General features: G+C 36.6%; 1 long non-coding RNA gene across 4 annotated transcripts in view; it reads left to right on the top strand.

Annotated features, from left to right (window-relative positions):
* Positions 1 to 19152, top strand: part of LOC143677699 (uncharacterized) — a 108317-nt gene that overhangs the window by 50910 nt on the left and 38255 nt on the right. For all 4 annotated transcript variants that reach the window (XR_013172821.1, XR_013172822.1, XR_013172819.1 and 1 more), the window contains one exon: positions 18612 to 18670. This is a non-coding gene — a long non-coding RNA (uncharacterized LOC143677699). The remainder of the gene's footprint in view (positions 1 to 18611; positions 18671 to 19152) is intronic.

The raw sequence follows: 19152 nt of genomic DNA, 5'->3' as shown, positions 1-19152 counted from the left end.
ACTGAATTCCCTACCTATGTTTTTTCCCCAAGAGTGATGCAATAGTAGTTCCACTAAGATCATGAATCAGGCTCTTTACAATGAGATATTTCTAATCTACATTTCTTATTTTCTCCTCATCCTTGCTGAGTGGTATATGTAGCACAGTATTCCTACCTTGACTTAGGGATCTATGGGAGTTTAATGATTTTAATTTGCAGATCATCATTTTTTTAAACAAAGACCTTTACCACTGATATTTGTGGGTGGGACCTTTGAAAGGCCTTTTCATATACGTAGAAATTAGTGCATGCTCTACTTTCACTGATGCAAATATTTACTAAGAGGAGAGAGAAGAAAATAACCTTTTCCCCTTTTTTTCCTTTGCTGAAACCTAAAAGCATTTTGTTTTCTAGCGCTCTATAAAAGTTCAGCACATAAAAGGTTAGGAGCCTGACTTTTTTCTGTCGTGTATATCTTTGAAAAATTGGTTTATGAAGAGTCATACATCATGTAGCCAGACATATGGGAATAGTTAAAGATTAAGGTAAATAGACAAATTGAACTGCTTTAAATCATTTTCCTGGTTTCAGTTTTATGAAAGAGCTTATGAACAAAAGCTGACATTAAGCAATCACAATAGGCTCTTCTATATGTTTTAGACAGTGGTAAAGACTTTAGTGTCAGGGAGTGTTGCATCACCAATAGTTACATCAATTTGATTGGTGTCCAGATTTCAAAAATGTTACCTTGTCAAACCATAACCTTTTCCAAGTCTTTCATTTGTCATTGTTTTGGAGATTATATCATTTATTTTACATTACCTGTATCAGGAAGCATGGATCATGGATTATAAGATTTTTTTTCTATTATATATTGGTTGTTTTTGTTTTTAAATAGAATTAATACCGTAGGCATTTGTGTTCAAAAAGGACTAATCAAATATTTTGGAAGGAAGTTTGATTTTATGTAACAAACATTACTGTAACTTCACCTAAGGAGACCTTTGATTTATTTTTGTTAAAGAAAAAAAAACAAACAATATTTTCAAAACCATTAGGATAACATTTTAAATAAATTTAATAAATATACTGAACTTTTCCAGGGTATTTAATACATGAATATCCTGTTGAGAGAAGCTGGCCGCTGAATTTTAAGGTAAGGCCCAGGAATTTGCCCAGTGGCACGGTGGCAAGGCCCGACTCTTATGAAAAGTGCTATGGGACCTTTAATGTCCACACAGAAGAGGAAGGATTTAAGATTTTGTGGTCTCATTTGAAAGACCCCTACATGGTAAACTGCATGGAACTCAATTTATCTACCTCAGAAAGGAGAGAAGGCTTTGTAGCCCCTGTACCTATAAATCTAAGAAATGCCGCATGCCTTCATATTCATGCAGCAGCTATCCCCTTCTTAAAAAATAATAAAAATAACAAGGTCTATGGTCATCAGGTTGATATAGGTGAAAACCCATTAACTTTTCATCATTATCACAGCTCTCGTATCAAAGTGTGGACATCCATGGGGCTAGCTCACCTCCCATGGCAGCTGAGCAGATAGGTGAAGGTCTTTTACATACTTCTTTGTTGCTCTGTCTTTTATAATACATGTGCTCGATTTAGGAACTTCTCGTGGTAAAAATGTAATTTAAGGAAACTACAAATATTTGCACCAGATAGGTAGCCAGTTTATAAGATACCCAGAGAACAGGGCTTCCCATATCCTAACTGTTTAATGTGAGCGATAGGAACAAATAGTACCTTCTAGAAAATGTTGACCGAGTTTATTGCAGCACTTGCTCTAATTCTGAGAGGCAACACATATGCTTAGGCCCAGCCTGAAGCTGGTATATATTAGGCACTGCATAAAGGTTAGGTTTTTTTTTTTCTTTTGAAATATTCTAATTGTCATAAGAAAGATACATAAAGAATAACTTAGTAAGTTTATAATTTTGCTGAAACACCTCAGGATGTAAGTGTATGAACTGTTTTCTTAATAAGAAATTTGGGTATACGGGTGGTAAGCATAATCATGTATTTAAAAAAAATAAAATTGTAGCTTTTTTGTGGTTAGGAATTTATCTAGGATTAAAAATTTATCTAGATTTTGTCCTCAGTCTTGCCTTATCCTGCTTCCAAGTACAAAACTGACAGGGTTTGACAGTTTTTTATTTCCTTAAGGTGGAGGTTTTGCTTATTTCTTTGTTTTTGTAGGTAAGGTTGGCTAAATGTCTTATTTGTATGAATACAGTTTATGGCTGAACAAAATATTACTACCAACTCATGGTTTCAAATTCCCTGATTGCGTATTTAGCTCATCAACCCACAAAGATATATATTCATTATTTAAAATTGAATCCACATGTCTTCCCTGTATGTTCTTTCTGACCATGAAATTCTATTTAAAAATGTAATTCAAATCAGTATTTTTCAGATATCATTCCATCTTTTCAACAGGCCCTTTTAGTGTACTTATGATTATAATGGAATTTATTTGTGAAATGAAGGGAGTTAAATCTAGAGAGTTAAAAAGTGATTGTTTAGTAATTTGATGGTGTATTTATTGTTCACCTTTAAAATCAGTTACTTTTTAAAACAGGTCACATTAATTAAAGATTTGGATGAAGAATTTTTTTTGTCTTCCTGCTGTTACTGGAAACAATGTAAATTCAATATTTAATTTTACTTTCTGGCATTCGGCATGAAGCAAGCTTTCACTTTAAAGTGTTGTCATTAGTTAAGTTTTTCTCAGCTATCCTGGCAATTTAAACAATTAAAATAAATCCCGAAATGTCCATAAAAATTGACAATGTATCACCGAAGCAGTGCTCTAATAAAGTTAATGCACTATTAAAACTTAAAAAAATCTTAGATCATTCTTAACTTTCTCTGGTATGCGTAATCACAGAATTATATTAAAACATTTTTAAGTTTAAGAGCACATTTAGGTCACTTGTGATGATGGATATACTTTTTAAAGTTTCTTAATATTGGCAATAAAGCAAGTGTCAATGAACTTGAACTGCATACAAATGACGCCCCGCTTCCGTAGGTACTTCCAAGCGGTGGGCACTAGAGGGTGCTGTTGGAACTGATACTAGCAATGAGAACTTGTTCTTTTAAAATCAATACTATTCAGATCCAAAAATGTTTCTAATGAAATCCGATATCATTATTAGTTTTTAACATTAGGCTGTGTGATTGTCATCAGCACAAATCTCGAAAACATCATAAAAACAGTAATTAAAGCAAAAAGCTGCCTAACTTGACACTTACTTGTTGTTGAAAGGAAATCAGGATTCTTCTCTTGCCCCCACCCTTTTTAATGCTCTCCTCGTCTTCAGGATATATAGGTTGTTGATATATTTTTATAAATGACAAGGAAAACAGGCTTGTCAGGCAATTAACATTTTCTTTGGACTTTAAACGTGCGTAGCCTGAAAAGATAGTTTCTTAAAGGAAATGTGTCAAAAAAAGGCTGCAGTCTAACTTTTCTCATGGTGTTTGTGAGAAATTGTGAATGTTCAGGGTGCTTGCTCTTGAGGATACAACATCCTTACCTCGGAAAATGTTGCTTTGTATAAAAGTTGAAGAGTTGTCTTCTCCCCTGCACCCCATTTCCTTCCACCGCCCTCCCCCAGCTTGTAGTTATTTATAAAGGCATCATTGGTAGTTGCCTTTCTTACGTCTTCACTGCAGGCATGATCAGACTCAAGAAGGCAGCGATTTCCCTTTAATTTTCCACAGCAAGCCAGTAATGCTTATGATTATTGTGAAGTCAGGAAAAGTTTAGTTTCATCAAGTGACATGCAGTGATACAATTAGTTATTTTAAGCACTTCTCATGAAATGTTCCACCATGGAACCTAGTTTGTCAGATGCAGCCAAATATTAGCATCTCGTATTAAACACAAGAATAAAACTGCAGGGCGGAAAGCACAGCTGACAGCTCTCAACATGAGCTGAATGATCACTCTCAATTGTAATCGATTCTGTAAGTACTGAACACAAACCCCCAGGCAATTGAAGAAAATAGGATGATGAAGGACTACAAACTAATATGTTACACATCTTCATTGATTAGACATTGATTAACCATTATTTTCCTGAATGACAAACAGCTAGTGGTAAAGTAACTGAGGCTTGTGATTTATTTACATCTTAGACAGAAATGACTTCTTTATTCAGCTGATTGTGAGCTAATGCTAAACCAAAAGACTGCGGTATTTTGAGAAATCAGGCTGCTTTTATCTTTCTTTTTTTTAAAAAATAACTCCTTCCTGGTGGTCTTCCTAGATTTCTGGCATGTGTCTGTTAGAAACACATTTAACTAGATTTTTAAATGATCAGCCCAATTCCAAAATACCGAACTTGTACCTGTGGTATAACTACATTTAAAGAGAAGATCATTTTATAGACTTGGTATTTACAAGCATATTGATCAGTGTTTATTGAACTTTTAATTTAATTCTCTGTTCTCTCCAGTGCCTTGTTGGCAATTATACACAATTTTAGAATGAGCTAAAAAAAGAGTCTGTGTTTGCTGCTGCTTTTTCTTCTGCGAAATGTATCACTATAGAACTACGTGAACCTATTGAAATATGACACGTGAAAAGAGGCAAATATTTTACAGTTTAAGTAATTTGAGATTCATTAAACCTTGGATATTATAGGCAATCCTGAATTGTATAGATGTCTTGCTGCAATGTAACAAATTTCTTAAATCTATTTCAATGTATCTCAAACAATATGCCCAATGAACAAATTTGCTCTTGAATTTCTAGGCAATCTCTCTTTTTTTTATTTCAGTGAAAAGAGCAAAATATTCACTGAACTGAACTGCTTTAGCACTGAATTAAAACCACATTATAATGAGAATAGCTTTCTTTTCTTTTTTCTTTTTTTTTTGAACTTTCTAGAGCATTCCTGTGCAATTTGAAGATTTGTGGGAAACGTTATTTATAAGCAGAAATAATTAAGATATTCTGGCATTCTTCATCATAATGGTCATGATAAAGACTTTTGATGTTTAAGAATGCATAATTTGCTTCTCTGTTGGAATTTGATTGTAAATTAGCACTAATTAATGTTCACTTAAGTGTTACAGATGTGCAATATATCTAGTTAGTTACTAAAGGGATAACTAGAAAATTTGTTCTGTGAAAGTATATGAATTTAGAGTAATGATTAGAGTGTCACTTTAAAAAATAAGAGAAATTCATTACCATTTCTAGTGTTACAAGTCAATTATAGCATTTATATAACTAAGGAAAGATGAAGTTAGTATACCATATCACTCCAATTAACATAGAGATGCATTCAACACCACCCTTATTAGTTATTGAATTATTAGACATGTAATTGTGAAATTTCATTGTCTTTTGCCCTTTCATATAATTCTAACTCTAGGTTAATAAATCAAATCTGTTCTTTAGCGACACTGTCAGATTTATCATAATAAACATATGAATATTCTTTTCCCTAAGTAACTTTTCTTAGGCTCATCTAAGAGTTTGGACCTTTGTATATATGTATGCTATCTCTAGCCTTGCAGTTAAAAAGATTTGTTGGAATGCAATTTCAAGATTTAAATAATGAGGTAAAGAGAAAAATATGTGCTGGTCTTTATTATTGTGACAATTTTGACAATTGAAAACCTGATCTATCACAGAGTTCTTAAAGAAATCCAGCTACACTTGACGGAAACAGACTTGTTAAGTTATAAAAGAAGAGGGATATCTAGTTGGACAAACATGTGGTGCTCAAACTTTTACAAAGGAAAGCGAGCATTAACTTGCCTCACTAGTTGCCCTTAGTTTAAAACAGTTCAGCATTTAACTATAAATTACCTTCTTAGTACTGTTTTTTTTTTAGAGCAGATAAATCCCCCCTGTATCAAGCATTGGGAAGGGACAATGTTGATTAGCTAGTGGAGCATGTAGAAAGAACAAATGAAAAACCATCCAATAGGCACATCCAAAGGGGAGTTTGGAACCCCAGATAAAAGGCTAATGGTAAACTTGTGTCCTTGTCTGTCTGTGTGCAGGTGAGAGCACCACTGCAAGGACCTGTGCATAAATGTAAAAATTCCAGAAATGTTATGGAATTTTATGGAAGAAATGGAGATGTGATGTTTGCACAACAACAGCTCCCTTTTGGGGAAACAGGAGTACCTCCTTTAATGGTAGCTGTCTTCTTTTGAATGCACACACACACACAGAGGCTTATTTGGCGCCTAGTATGCTTCAGTTTCTTCAAGCATATTTAATATCTTATATTTTTAAATGAAAATGTAGCTGTCAATTTTAAACTAATTTGGATGGACAGCAATAAAATGCAAGCCTCACTTCAAATTAGAATTTTCAGTGAAGATTTCTAATGGAAAGTAATTGCTGACAATAGGAAATGACAAATTACTAATTACTTAGTTCAATTAGACTTTTGTGCCTTTGGTCCTAAGTGGCAAGCATACAGCAAATCTTGCACTTTTATAACAATTAATGACACTAAAACTATTTAAACTGCCAACAGATGTGAGTTAAGAAGACATGAATTGAAACTTACTTAATTTACATACTGTCCCTATTTTATATCAAGTAAATGGTGTTTAATTTTTATGCTACAATTAAGTATTACTGGTACAGTGCAATTTTCACAGAACTTCATAGGACAAAATATTACTGCTTGAAAGCCCGTCATTGTTAATGCCCCCTTTTCTCTTATTATGACAGTATTCCTCTAGAAAAGATTCCTAGAGTATGAATTTCCATCTATACTGAATTCATGTATACTTCGGTGTTAACTAAATAGTAGTACCCTAGCTTTTTGCTATTTTTTTCCTTCTATTTTTTTGGCTCATTCTGTTCATTTTTAATTTCGTAATGTTCTATTTAGAATCCACACATCTTCTACTTTCCATTTTTCCCATGATACTAATACAGATATTGTTAACTTTGAGTGTAGCTTACAGGGACCTTGAGTACACCTGGTGCTATCATTTTTGGCAATTTTGATCTTACAAATACAGGATTTTTAAACATTTCCAGTTATAATTAGGAACATTTTTTCTGTAAGGCCAGCAGCTCATTAGACATATTGGAGATGTATGAAGAGTGAAAAAGAAAGGCAATGGATCCAATTATGTTATTAATGACCAGTTGTCCTATTGAGACTTTAAATATACCTATTCCCTTTTTGAGGCATGTAAGGAAGTATTTACTTGTAAAATGAAAATAAAAATGCTGATCAATACCAAGTCACATTCACCTGGTACCTTGTGCCTACATAGTAAGGGAGGTACTTTTAGGAAACTGAAGTAGGCATAAAAATAAAAGGATGCTAAAGAAAAACAAAACATAGCAACACTGGTAAAATTAATGACTTTTAAATCTTTAACCAAAGAGGTGATTCAAGCATGGAAGCCAAAACTGACTTTTCCTCTTTGGTCAGGAGATTTTCTGTGTGGCACTACAATTTTGTCTGCAACCCAGAGGTTTACAAAATCCCATTCAAATTAAGGTAGTTTTCTTATACTTGTCACTTACAGTTTAAGATGGCATGCGTTCTGTGTCATATTTCTATTGAGAATTTGTTGTAATCGAACAGAAGTGTTTTTGGTCCAATTCCCTTGTAAACAAAGGGAAAAATATAACTATATCTTGTTTTAGCATATGGATGCAGGGGTGGGACAAATAACCAAGGATAGATGGCTAAGACTTCACGACAAACAGATTACCACAAGTGCTTTCTCCAGGACTTTTGCTTGATTTTTGCAATTTTGTTTTTTTCAAGACTCATGCAATTAAGCTATTGTTTGGAGGCCACCTTGTAAATTAGATCCAGATAACCAAAGAGAGTTTGGGGATAAACCTCTGTTGTTTCACCAGAGCTGTAGCTTTCTTTTCTCGTAAGCCCTGTGAACTTTAAGGGCTAGAAATATAACAGAGAGCATACTAGATAATAGAAGAAAAAGGAAAAGCTTAGGCAGGGGGTAGGAGGCCCGGAAAGGGACAGAGGAAAGAAAGACTTTCACAAATCACAAGAAAAATGGCACTGGCATTGTGCTTAAAAAAAGATAATGCGGAAAAGAGGCACTACTTGTAGCAAGTATATTTAGAGCAAGAGGGATAGGAAGAAAGAAGTGCCCTAATTATGAGAGAGAGAGAGAGGGAGAGAGAAAGATAGAGATAGAGAGAGAGATATTGGGTGGGGGGTGGCAAGCAAAGGAAATATTTTGGGAAAAAAACAATGAACCTAGGGCAATTAGCAAAGCATATATGAATAAGGATATTGCATCCATACTCATGCCACAATGTATCATGAGAATGGAATGTTTCAGTTGATTCAAACATCCAAGGAATGCACCAATTTTTCCTGGTTTTCATCATTATTATGGAGACACAAACAACATATAAATATCACTTGTGGCAATTTAGATTCCTTATTTGCAGTTACCAGAGGAACGGAAAGGTATTTTTTATGTATTATATGAAATTGCCATATGCCTACTTCCATATACTTTGTAGTGTGCCCATTGTTTGCACATATTCTGTGCCCAGGGAGAATGTGAAGAGGTTTTAAACTCCCAAGGATTTTCAATATTTAATTTTTAATAGGCAAGCATCATGTTGAATTTCTGAAGAAAAAGCTGGGAATTTTGTTGTATATATTTTATAAACTTGATGGATAAATAGGCTTATGGGAAGAAAACTCTTTCTTGAGTTGATTTTCCATATAAAGACTTTACATAGATGATCCTGCTCTCTTCTGTTGCTCATTACCTTTCAACAGGTTAGTAATACTAGAGTTGACTCTGGTTGAGTGTAGAATCCTTTCAGAAAGACAGGTGGAAATGTTGGAAGACTCTGTTGTCAGCAATTTCCTCCCTTCCTCCCTCCCTCCTTTCTTCTTCCTTCTGCCCCTCCTTTCCTTCCTCCTGTGCCTTCCCTCCCTTCTGTACATACAAGGCCTCTGAAATATTCAACCTGGGTCTATTTAGATCAATAGATTGACCATTGGATGAACAGGTTGTTATTCTAAATGCAGTACTACAACTTCATGGGACATGTAGTTACAGGCAGAATTTGTTTGGAACAATCTTTGAGGCACTCCAGAATATTTGGTGATTTGTATCACTAAAGCAGATCCGGTCATGTAGCTCTGGTAGATATGTTCTTGATCTGTCCTCTTCAGGTTCAGGAACTGAAGCCTTTGTTTGGACAGTGTGGATAAAGTCTTGACAGTTCCTATAATATGCTCTAACCTGACTTGTCCCAGGGATGATCTGCTTCATTCAGGAAGTTGGTTAAGAGCTTATTGCAACTATTGAATTAATATCTTAGTAGAAAGTTGACTAATATGAGGTAACTTTTAACGTATATCTATTTCTCTTTTAATTTATCTCCCAGAGACTAGGGGTGAAGCCATGGGCAGATCAAAACCATTCCGTAGGAATTTCCTCTGTTCCCATAACCTTTTCTTCTAAGCTTGTTTTCCAGGCAGAGAGACACAGACTCTTGTCCTTTGAAACACCAGGAACAAAGGTCACCTCCCCCTGAACGGATTACAAGGACAAGGACACATCAGAAACAAATCAAATGCAAGAGGTCCTTCAATAAGGAAGACCTGGCCTAAAATGCACTCTACAGCATATGGACAACTCTGTAATTAACCAATTGGACTATGCCAAGTCAAACCTCCCCACTTCTGTCCCTCCTCCTACCTCTGATTCCCATAAAACTTCCCTTAGATAAGGGACCTTTCCTACCATCTCCTTTCCAGTTAACCTCACAATAAAACTCCTTTTTTTCCTCCCAATCCCAGTATCATAGTATTGGTTTCTAGCGTGCCAGGCAGTGAGCCCTTGCTCAGTAACAAAGGCTGGAGATTGCTATCTACCTTCTGGAGAATTTACCTTTTCTCAAGTATTATGTAGACCCAAAACAGAAGGAAAACCTGAGGAATAGCATGTGCATGTCCGACTTGACAGTACACAACTTTTGCTTAGAAAAATTTATATATGTGCATAAATGTATATATATATATGTTTTATATTAATATATACACACAAATATATTTCCTGATAAAATATGTTTTCAACTCCATGTCCACATGTCCTTGAAAAATTATTGAGACTAATTCAAATTTCCTAAACTAATTTTTTCAAATAAGTGTATGTTTATTTTGCGAAGTTTTGATACACTGAATAGCAATATCTGCAATATCTGCAGAAGTCAGTTTCTAGATTCTCATTTCCATTGTCATTGTCTTTATTTCTACTGTGACATTAAGAAGAAAATCTATTATTAGTGTGATGCAAATATTTTAGTAAAAATGTGTGGATTTATCACAAACATAGCAAAAAGAACTTGAAATCTTGAGACATATATTTTTTTTTTTTTTTTTTTTTTTTTTTTTTTTTTTTTTTTTTTTTATTAACGGAAAGAAAAAAAAGAAATTAACACAACATTTAGAAATCATACCATTCTACATATGTACTCAGTAATTCTTAACATCATCACATAGATGCATGATCATTGTTTCTTAGTACATTTGCATCAGTTTAGAGGAACTAGCAACACAACAGAAAAAGATATAAAATGTTAATATAAAGAAAAGAAATAAAAGTAGTAGTAATAGTAAAAAACAACAACAACAAACAAACCAACAAGCAAACAAAAACAAAAAAAAACCCTATAGCTCAGATGCAGCTTCATTCAGTATTTTAACATGATTACTTTACAATTAGGTATTATTGTGCTGTCCATTTTTGAGTTTTTGTATCTAGTCCTGTTGCACAATCTGTATCCCTTCAGCTTCAATTACCCATTGTCTTACCCTGTTTCTAACTCCTGCTGAACTCTGTTACCAATGACATATTTCAAGTTTATTCTCGAATGTCCGTTCACAACAGTGGGACCATACAGTATTTGTCCTTTAGTTTTTGGCTGGATTCACTCAGCATAATATTCTCTAGGTCCATCCATGTTATTACATGGTTCACAAGTTTATCTTGTCTTAAAGCTGCATAATATTCCATCGTATGTATATACCACAGTTTGTTTAGCCACTCTTCTGTTGATGGAGATTTTGGCTGTTTCCATCTCTTTGCAATTGTAAATAACGCTGCTATAAACATTGGTGTGCAAATGTCCGTTTGTGTCTTTGCCCTTAAGTCCTTTGAGTAGATACCTAGCAATGGTATTGCTGGGTCGTATGGCAATTCTATATTCAGCTTTTTGAGGAACCGCCAAACTGCCTTCCACAGTGGTTGCACCCTTTGACATTCCCACCAACAGTGAATAAGTGTGCCTCTTTCTCCGCATCCTCTCCAGCACTTGTCGTTTTCTGTTTTGTTGATAATGGCCATTCTGGTGGGTGTGAGATGATATCTCATTGTGGTTTTGATTTGCATTTCTCTAATGGCCAGGGACATTGAGCATCTCTTCATGTGCCTCTTGGCCATCCGTATTTCTTCTTCTGGTAGGTGTCTGTTTAAGTCTTTTTCCCCATTTTGTAATTGGGTTGGCTGTCTTTTTGTTGTTGAGTTGAATAATCTCTTTATAAATTCTGGATACTAGACCCTTATCTGATATGTCATTTCCAAATATTGTCTCCCATTGTGTAGGCTGTCTTTCTACTTTCTTGATGAAGTTCTCTGATGCACAAAAGTGTTTAATTTTGAGAAGCTCCCATTTATTTATTTCCTTCTTCAGTGTTCTTGCTTTAGGTTTAAGGTCCATAAAACCACCTCCAGTTGTAAGATCCATAAGATATCTCCCAACATTTTCCTCTAACTGTTTTATGGTCTTAGACCTAATGTTTAGATCTTTGATCCATTTTGAGTTAACTTTTGTATAGGGTGTGAGAGATGGGTCTTCTTTCATTCTTTTGCATATGGATATCCAGTTCTCTAGGCACCATTTATTGAAGAGACTGTTCTGTCCCAGGTGAGTTGGCTTGACTGCCTTATCAAAGATCAAATGTCCATAGATGAGAGGGTCTATATCTGAGCACTCTATTCGATTCCATTGGTCGATATATCTATCTTTATGCCAATACCATGCTGTTTTGACCACTGTGGCTTCATAATATGCCTTAAAGTCAGGCAGCGCGAGACCTCCAGCTTCGTTTTTTTTCCTCAAGATGTTTTTAGCAATTCGGGGTACCCTGCCCTTCCAGATAAATTTGCTTATTGGTTTATCTATTTCTGAAAAATATGTTGTTGGGATTTTGATTGGTATTGCATTGAATCTGTAAATCAATTTAGGTAGGATTGACATCTTAACTATATTTAGTCTTCCAATCCATGAACACGGTACGCCCTTCCATCTATTTAGGTCTTCTGTGATTTCTTTTAACAGTTTTTTGTAGTTTTCTTTATATAGGTTTTTTGTCTCTTTGGTTAAATTTATTCCTAGGTATTTTATTCTTTTAGTTGCGATTGTAAATGGGATTCGTTTCTTGATTTCTACCTCAGCTTGTTCATTACTAGTGTATAGAAAAGCTACAGATTTTTGAATGTTGATCTTGTAGCCTGCTACTTTGCTGTACTCATTTATTAGCTCTAGTAATTTTGTTGTGGATTTTTCTGGGTTTTCTACATATAGTATCATATCATCTGCAAACAGTGATAGTTTTACTTCTTCCTTTCCAATTTTGATGCCTTGTATTTCTTTTTCTTGCCTAATTGCTCTGGCTAGAACTTCCAACACAATGTTGAATAATAGTGGTGATAGTGGACATCCTTGTCTTGTTCCTGATCTTAGGGGGAAAGTTTTCAATTTTTCCCCATTGAGGATGATATTAGCTGTGGGTTTTTCATATATTCCCTCTATCATTTTAAGGAAGTTCCCTTGTATTCCTATCTTTTGAAGTGTTTTCAGCAGGAAAGGATGTTGAATCTTGTCAAATGCCTTCTCTGCATCAATTGAGATGATCATGTGATTTTTCTGCTTTGATTTGTTGATATGGTGTATTACATTAATTGATTTTCTTATGTTGAACCATCCTTGCATACCTGGGATGAATCCTACTTGGTCATGATGTATAATTCTTTTAATGTGTTGTTGGATACGATTTGCTAGAATTTTATTGAGGATTTTTGCATCTGTATTCATTAGAGAGATTGGTCTGTAGTTTTCTTTTTTTGTAATATCTTTGCCTGGTTTTGGTATGAGGGTGATGTTGGCTTCATAGAATGAATTAGGTAGTTTTCCCTCCACTTCGATTATGTTGAAGAGTTTGAGGAGCGTAGGTACTAATTCTTTCTGGAATGTTTGATAGAATTCACATGTGAAGCCGTCTGGTCCTGGACTTTTCTTTTTAGGGAGGTTTTGAATAACTAATTCAATCTCTTTACTTGTGATTGGTTTGTTGAGGTCGTCTATTTCTTCTTGAGTCAAAGTTGGTTGTTCCTGTCTTTCCAGGAACCTGTCCATTTCTTCTAAATTGTTGTATTTATTAGCGTAAAGTTGTTCATAGTATCCTGTTATTACCTCCTTTATTTCTGTGAGGTCAGTAGTTATGTCTCCTCTTTCATTTCTAATCTTATTTATTTGCATCCTCTCTCTTCTTCTTTTTGTCAATCTTGCTAAGGGCCCATCAATCTTGTTGATTTTCTCATAGAACCAACTTCTGGTCTTATTGATTTTCTCTATTGTTTTCATGTTTTCAATTTCATTTATTTCTGCTCTAATCTTTGTTATTTCTTTCCTTTTGCTTGCTTTGGGATTAGTTTGCTGTTCTTTCTCCAGTTCTTCCAAGTGGACAGTTAATTCCTGCATTTTTGCCTTTTCTTCTTTTCTGATAAAGGCATTTAGGGCAATAAATTTCCCTCTTAGCACTGCCTTTGCTGCGTCCCATAAGTTTTGATATGTTGTGTCTTCATTTTCATTTGCCTCTAGGTATTTACTAATTTCTCTTGCAATTTCTTCTTTGACCCACTTGTTGTTTAAGAGTGTGTTGTTGAGCCTCCATGTATTTATGAATTTTCTGGCACTCCGCCTATTATTGATTTCCAACTTCATTCCTTTATGATCCGAGAAAGTGTTGTGTATGATTTCAATCTTTTTAAATTTGTTAAGACTTGCTTTGTGACCCAGCATATGGTCTATCTTTGAGAATGATCCATGAGCACTTGAAAAAAAGGTGTATCCTGCTGTTGTGGGATGTAATGTCCTATAAATATCTGTTAAGTCAAGTTCATTTATAGTAGTATTCAGGTTCTCTATTTCTTTATTGATCCTCTGTGTAGATGTTCTGTCCATTGATGAGAGTGGTGAATTGAAGTCTCCAACTATTATGGTATATGTGTCTATTTCCCTTTTCAGTGTTTGCAGTGTATTCCTCACGTATTTTGGGGCATTCTGGTTCGGTGCGTAAATATTTATGATTGTTATGTCTTCTTGTTTAATTGTTCCTTTTATTAGTATATAGTGTCCTTCTTTGTCTCTTTTAACTGCTTTACATTTGAAGTCTAATTTGTTGGATATTAGTATAGCCACTCCTGCTCTTTTCTGGTTGTTGTTTGCATGAAATATCTTTTCCCAACCTTTCACTTTCAACCTATATTTATCTTTGGGTCTAAGATGTGTTTCCTGTAGACAGCATATAGAAGGATCCTGTTTTTTAATCCATTCTGCCAGTCTATGTCTTTTAATTGGGGAATTCAGTCCATTGACATTTAGAGTTATTACTGTTTGGATAATATTTTCCTCTACCATTTTGCCTTTTGTATTATATATATCATATCTGTCTTTCCTTCTTTCTACACTTTTCTCCATGTCTCTCTCTTCTGTCTTTTTGTATCTGACTCTAGTGCTTCCTTTAGTACTTCTTGCAAAGCTGGTCTCTTGGTCACAAATTCTCTTAGTGACTTTTTGTCTGAGAATGTTTTAATTTCTCCCTCATTTTTGAAGGACAATTTTGCTGGATATAGGAGTCTTGGCTGGCAGTTTTTCTCTTTTAGTAACTTAAATATATCATCCCACTGTCTTCTAGCTTCCATGGTTTCTGCTGAGAAATCTACACATAGTCTTATTGGGTTTCCCTTGTATGTGACGGATTGTTTTTCTCTCGCTGCCTTCAAGATCCTCTCTTTCTCTTTGACCTCTGACATTCTAACTAGTAAGTGTCTTGGGGAACGCCTATTTGTGTCTAATCTCTTTGGGGTGCGCTGCACTTCTTGGATCTGTAATTTTAGGTCTTTCATAAGAGTTGGGAAATTTTCAGTAATAATTTCTTCCATTAGTTTTTCTCCTCCTTTTCCCTTCTCTTCTCCTTCTGGGATACCCACTACACGTATATTTGTACGTTTCACATTGTCCTTGAGTTCCCTGATACCTTGTTCAAATTTTTCCATTCTTTTCCGGATAGTTTCTGTTTCTTTTTGGAGTTCAGATGTTTCATCCTCCAAATCACTAATTCTATCTTCTGTTTCTTTAAATCTGTCATTGTAGGTATCCATTGTTTTTTCCATCTTTTCTACTTTATCTTTCACTTCCATAAGTTCTGTGATTTGTTTTTTCAGTTTTTCTATTTCTTCTTTATGTTCAGCCCATGTCTTCTTCATGTCCTCCCTCAATTTATCGATTTCGTTTTTGAAGAGGTTTTCTATTTCTGTTCGTATATTCAGCATTAGTTGTTTCAGCTCCTGTATCTCATTTGAACTATTGGTTTCTTCGTTTGACTGGGCCATATGTTCAACTTTCTGAGCGTGATCCGTTATCTTCTGCTGGCGTCTGGGCATTTAGTCAGATTTCCCCGGGTGTTCGACCCCACAGGTTGAAAGATTTTTCTGCGCAGTCTCTCGGTTCTGTTCTTTCTATCCTGCCCAGTAGGTGGTGCACGTGGCACACGGCTGTCTGTGGGTTCCACCAGCGAAAGTTGCTGTGGGTCCCTCAACTCTGGAAAACTCTCGCCGTAGGGGAGGTTCAGCAACCGAAGCGTCTTGGAAGAATGCCAGCCGGCCCGGGGTTCCAAACGCGGGGAGGGTCGCCGGCTGTCACAGCACAGGAGAGCGTCCGGCCAAATTAGCTAGTCGGCCCGGGGCACCAAGCGTGGCGGGAGGGCGCCAGCTGTCGCAGCCCGGGAGAGTGCACTGTTCCCAGCCGACGGGGGAGTCACGTGTTTGGAAGGGATCCCCCGGTCACTGTTCTCCGCAGTCTGGGGATTTCCGACCCAACTATCTCAGTTGTTCCGGGGGGCCTCGTGTGGTGGGGGCACCAGCCGCCGCGGCCTAAGGGGACCGCCTGTCCAATTCTACCAGCTGGCCTGGGAAGGTGGAAGGGAGGGACTCCGGTCGCTTGCTGTCCCACCCAGGAAAGCCCGTGCCCCTTGGTGATCTCACCGGAGCTGGTTCTCCCAGATAGTCAGCCGTTCCAGGATGGGGTACGCTGTCCCTTTAATCTCCCTCGTGGCTCCGGGAGCTGCTCTGTATTATCTCCACTCCCCCAGTAGTTGCTCTGGAGGAGGAAAGGTGAGGGCGGCAAGGCTGTCGAGGCTGGTGGCGGGGGAGCACGGTGAAGGCGGGGGAAGAGGGCACCGTGTTGGTTGGAGAGCAGCCGGAGCAGGAGGGGGAGGAGGGGGGTAGGGAGGTCGGGCGGTTCGGCTGCTGCGGGCCGGCGGAGAAAGAGAGGGGGTAGGGAGGTCGGGCGGCTCGGCTGCTGCCGGCCGGCGGAGAAAGAGAGGGGGTAGGGAGGTCGGGCGGCTCAGCTGCTGCGGGCCGGCGGAGAAAGAGAGGGGGTAGGGAGGTCGGGCGGCTCGGCTGCTGCGGGCCGGCGGAGAAAGAGAGGGGGTAGGGAGGTCGGGCGGCTGAGAAAGAGAGGGGGTAGGGAGGTCGGGCGGCGGAGAAAGAGAGGGGGTAGGGAGGTCGGGCGGCGGAGAAAGAGAGGGGGTAGGGAGGTCGGGCGGCGGAGAAAGAGAGGGGGTAGGGAGGTCGGGCGGCTCGGCTGCTGCGGGCCGGCGGAGAAAGAGAGGGGGTAGGGAGGTCGGGCGGCTCGGCTGCTGCGGGCCGGCGGAGAAAGAGAGGGGGTAGGGAGAGACATATATTTTTAAGGAACATTTTCTCAGTTTCTGTGGGTTCTTGGACTTCGAAGTGACCCTTGGGAGAATACTTATTGTGCTAGCAGTTTATACTCCTGGCACATTTTTGCACATTTCTTGCTAATAGGACTGAAGCACAGATAATAACTTGACTTATTATATGTTAAAAGAAAGAATCACACTCTTGCATAATAAAAAGAATTAAAAAATAAACAATAAACCAAACAAACTTTTGGAATTTGAATGATGTTAAATTACACACAATCCCTTTAAAACCAGGAGCAGGAAAGTCTCCTGGCAGATGGGAATTCATATGTGAAGGCATCTTTCTAGAGTTAGGGACAGGGAGGGGAGCCTTGAAAGAAAAAAAAAAGTATTGCAGTTCAACTATAAAATCTTATACTTATTCTAAGAGTCTAGTCTGGTTTTTGGATAAATAGTCAAATTTTTAAAAATTAATTCCAAGAAATACAAAATATGTTTTCTTTGATATAGGAAAACAAAAAGCAAATTGAACTTTTTATTTTTGTCTTAAATTGAAGGAAATCCTGAAAAATTTATCAATCCATCTAGTAGATTCCAAAAGCCTATTTCTAGGTTTGAAATGTGTGGAACTCTGGGATAGAATGCAGGTGATGATTCTACTTTTTTCTTTTTTTGGATAATTTTACTTTTAATTCTACTGATGACTTGCTGTGTGATCTTGACAAGTCACTTAAACGTTTCTGTGCTAAAATATCCATCACAGAATGAACACAACAATGTCTGTCTTCTCTATGTTTATTTCTTTGGGATATAGTTGGAGAATATAATAACTAGTTTGTGAAATGTGAAGTGTGATAAATGTATCAGTAGAAATATGATTAATTTTTATGTTTGTAGTGGGCAATCAGATCTTTTAAAACAAAGTTGTTACTTTTGAATCACTAACACTGTAATAATTAAATGTACTTTTCCTAACAAGGAGTTAGAAGTCTCATCCAGTCAGCTGGAGGTCTTAAAAGAAGAACTGATGATTTCAGCAGACAAAAGGAAGAATTCCCCCTTCTTTATTTTGATGATTGATTCTTGTATTCAAATTTTACTGTTTTCTAAAAAAATAAAAAATCAGTAATGATTGAAGTTTCTAAATGCCAACCACTTCATTTATTTTTAAAATCGCACAGAAATAGAGGAAACTATTTAAATTTAAAATATAGAAAAGGGGGATAAAGGAGAGGAAAATATTATGAAGAAGCAAAGGAAAATATCATTAGTAATTATGTTTTAGAATAGCAAAATATTCATGTGTGCGGAAGCTGAGCTTACTAATGTAAAAATAACTTATTTGACATGAAAACACACTGAGGCCTTTAAATTGAAAACATATTTTGACTATAAAATCATTTATATTACTTGAGGAATTATATTCACTGTAGATTCATACTTGACTTTTCCTTTAATCCTTAAATTGTATCCAGATTTTTAAACCTCAGACAACCATCAGCTGCAATAAAAGAAGACTAATGAGAAATTCACATAACCAGAATTCTATAGGCTTTTAGGGTAATTCAAATCTAACCTCTCATGTGATCAGGAATTTCTTTTACAGGGTCCCTGAGCATCACCATTCAAGTTCTGCCTGATTACAACGTGACGAGAGACACACTTGTAAGTAGCAGTTTGTTTGGCGCAATATTTAAATCAATTCTTCATAATCCAGATGATGTATGTCCATTAATGATAATTTTGGCTCATCCTAAGGCTTTTGGAAAATGGGATCATATCTTTTTAACGTAAAATTAATTGAATTAAAAAAATTGTTATCTAATGTGGACATTGGGGTATCAGAAAGTCATAGACATGGGTCTTAACACCTAGGAATCCATACTTACAATGAGAATGACACAAAATGAATAATTTCAACATGGTGTAATAGGGGCAACAATAGAAATATGCACATACTACAGAAGCAACCCAGAAGAGGATTCAATGGGTTTATGAGGTAGTGTCTTGCAGTAGGAAAGGCTTCATTGAACAATCAATATGTGAAATAAATGTTGAAGGAAAGAAGAATGTAAACCAGAAGAAAAAGCACATGCAAAGGCACTGAATCCAAATGCCACAGTATTTGTGGAATATTTCAAGAGGCC

Source organism: Tamandua tetradactyla, chromosome 3 (assembly GCF_023851605.1).
Source record: "Tamandua tetradactyla isolate mTamTet1 chromosome 3, mTamTet1.pri, whole genome shotgun sequence".
NCBI classification, from domain to species: Eukaryota; Metazoa; Chordata; class Mammalia; order Pilosa; family Myrmecophagidae; genus Tamandua; species Tamandua tetradactyla.
This window is presented reverse-complemented; position numbering and strand designations above follow the sequence as displayed.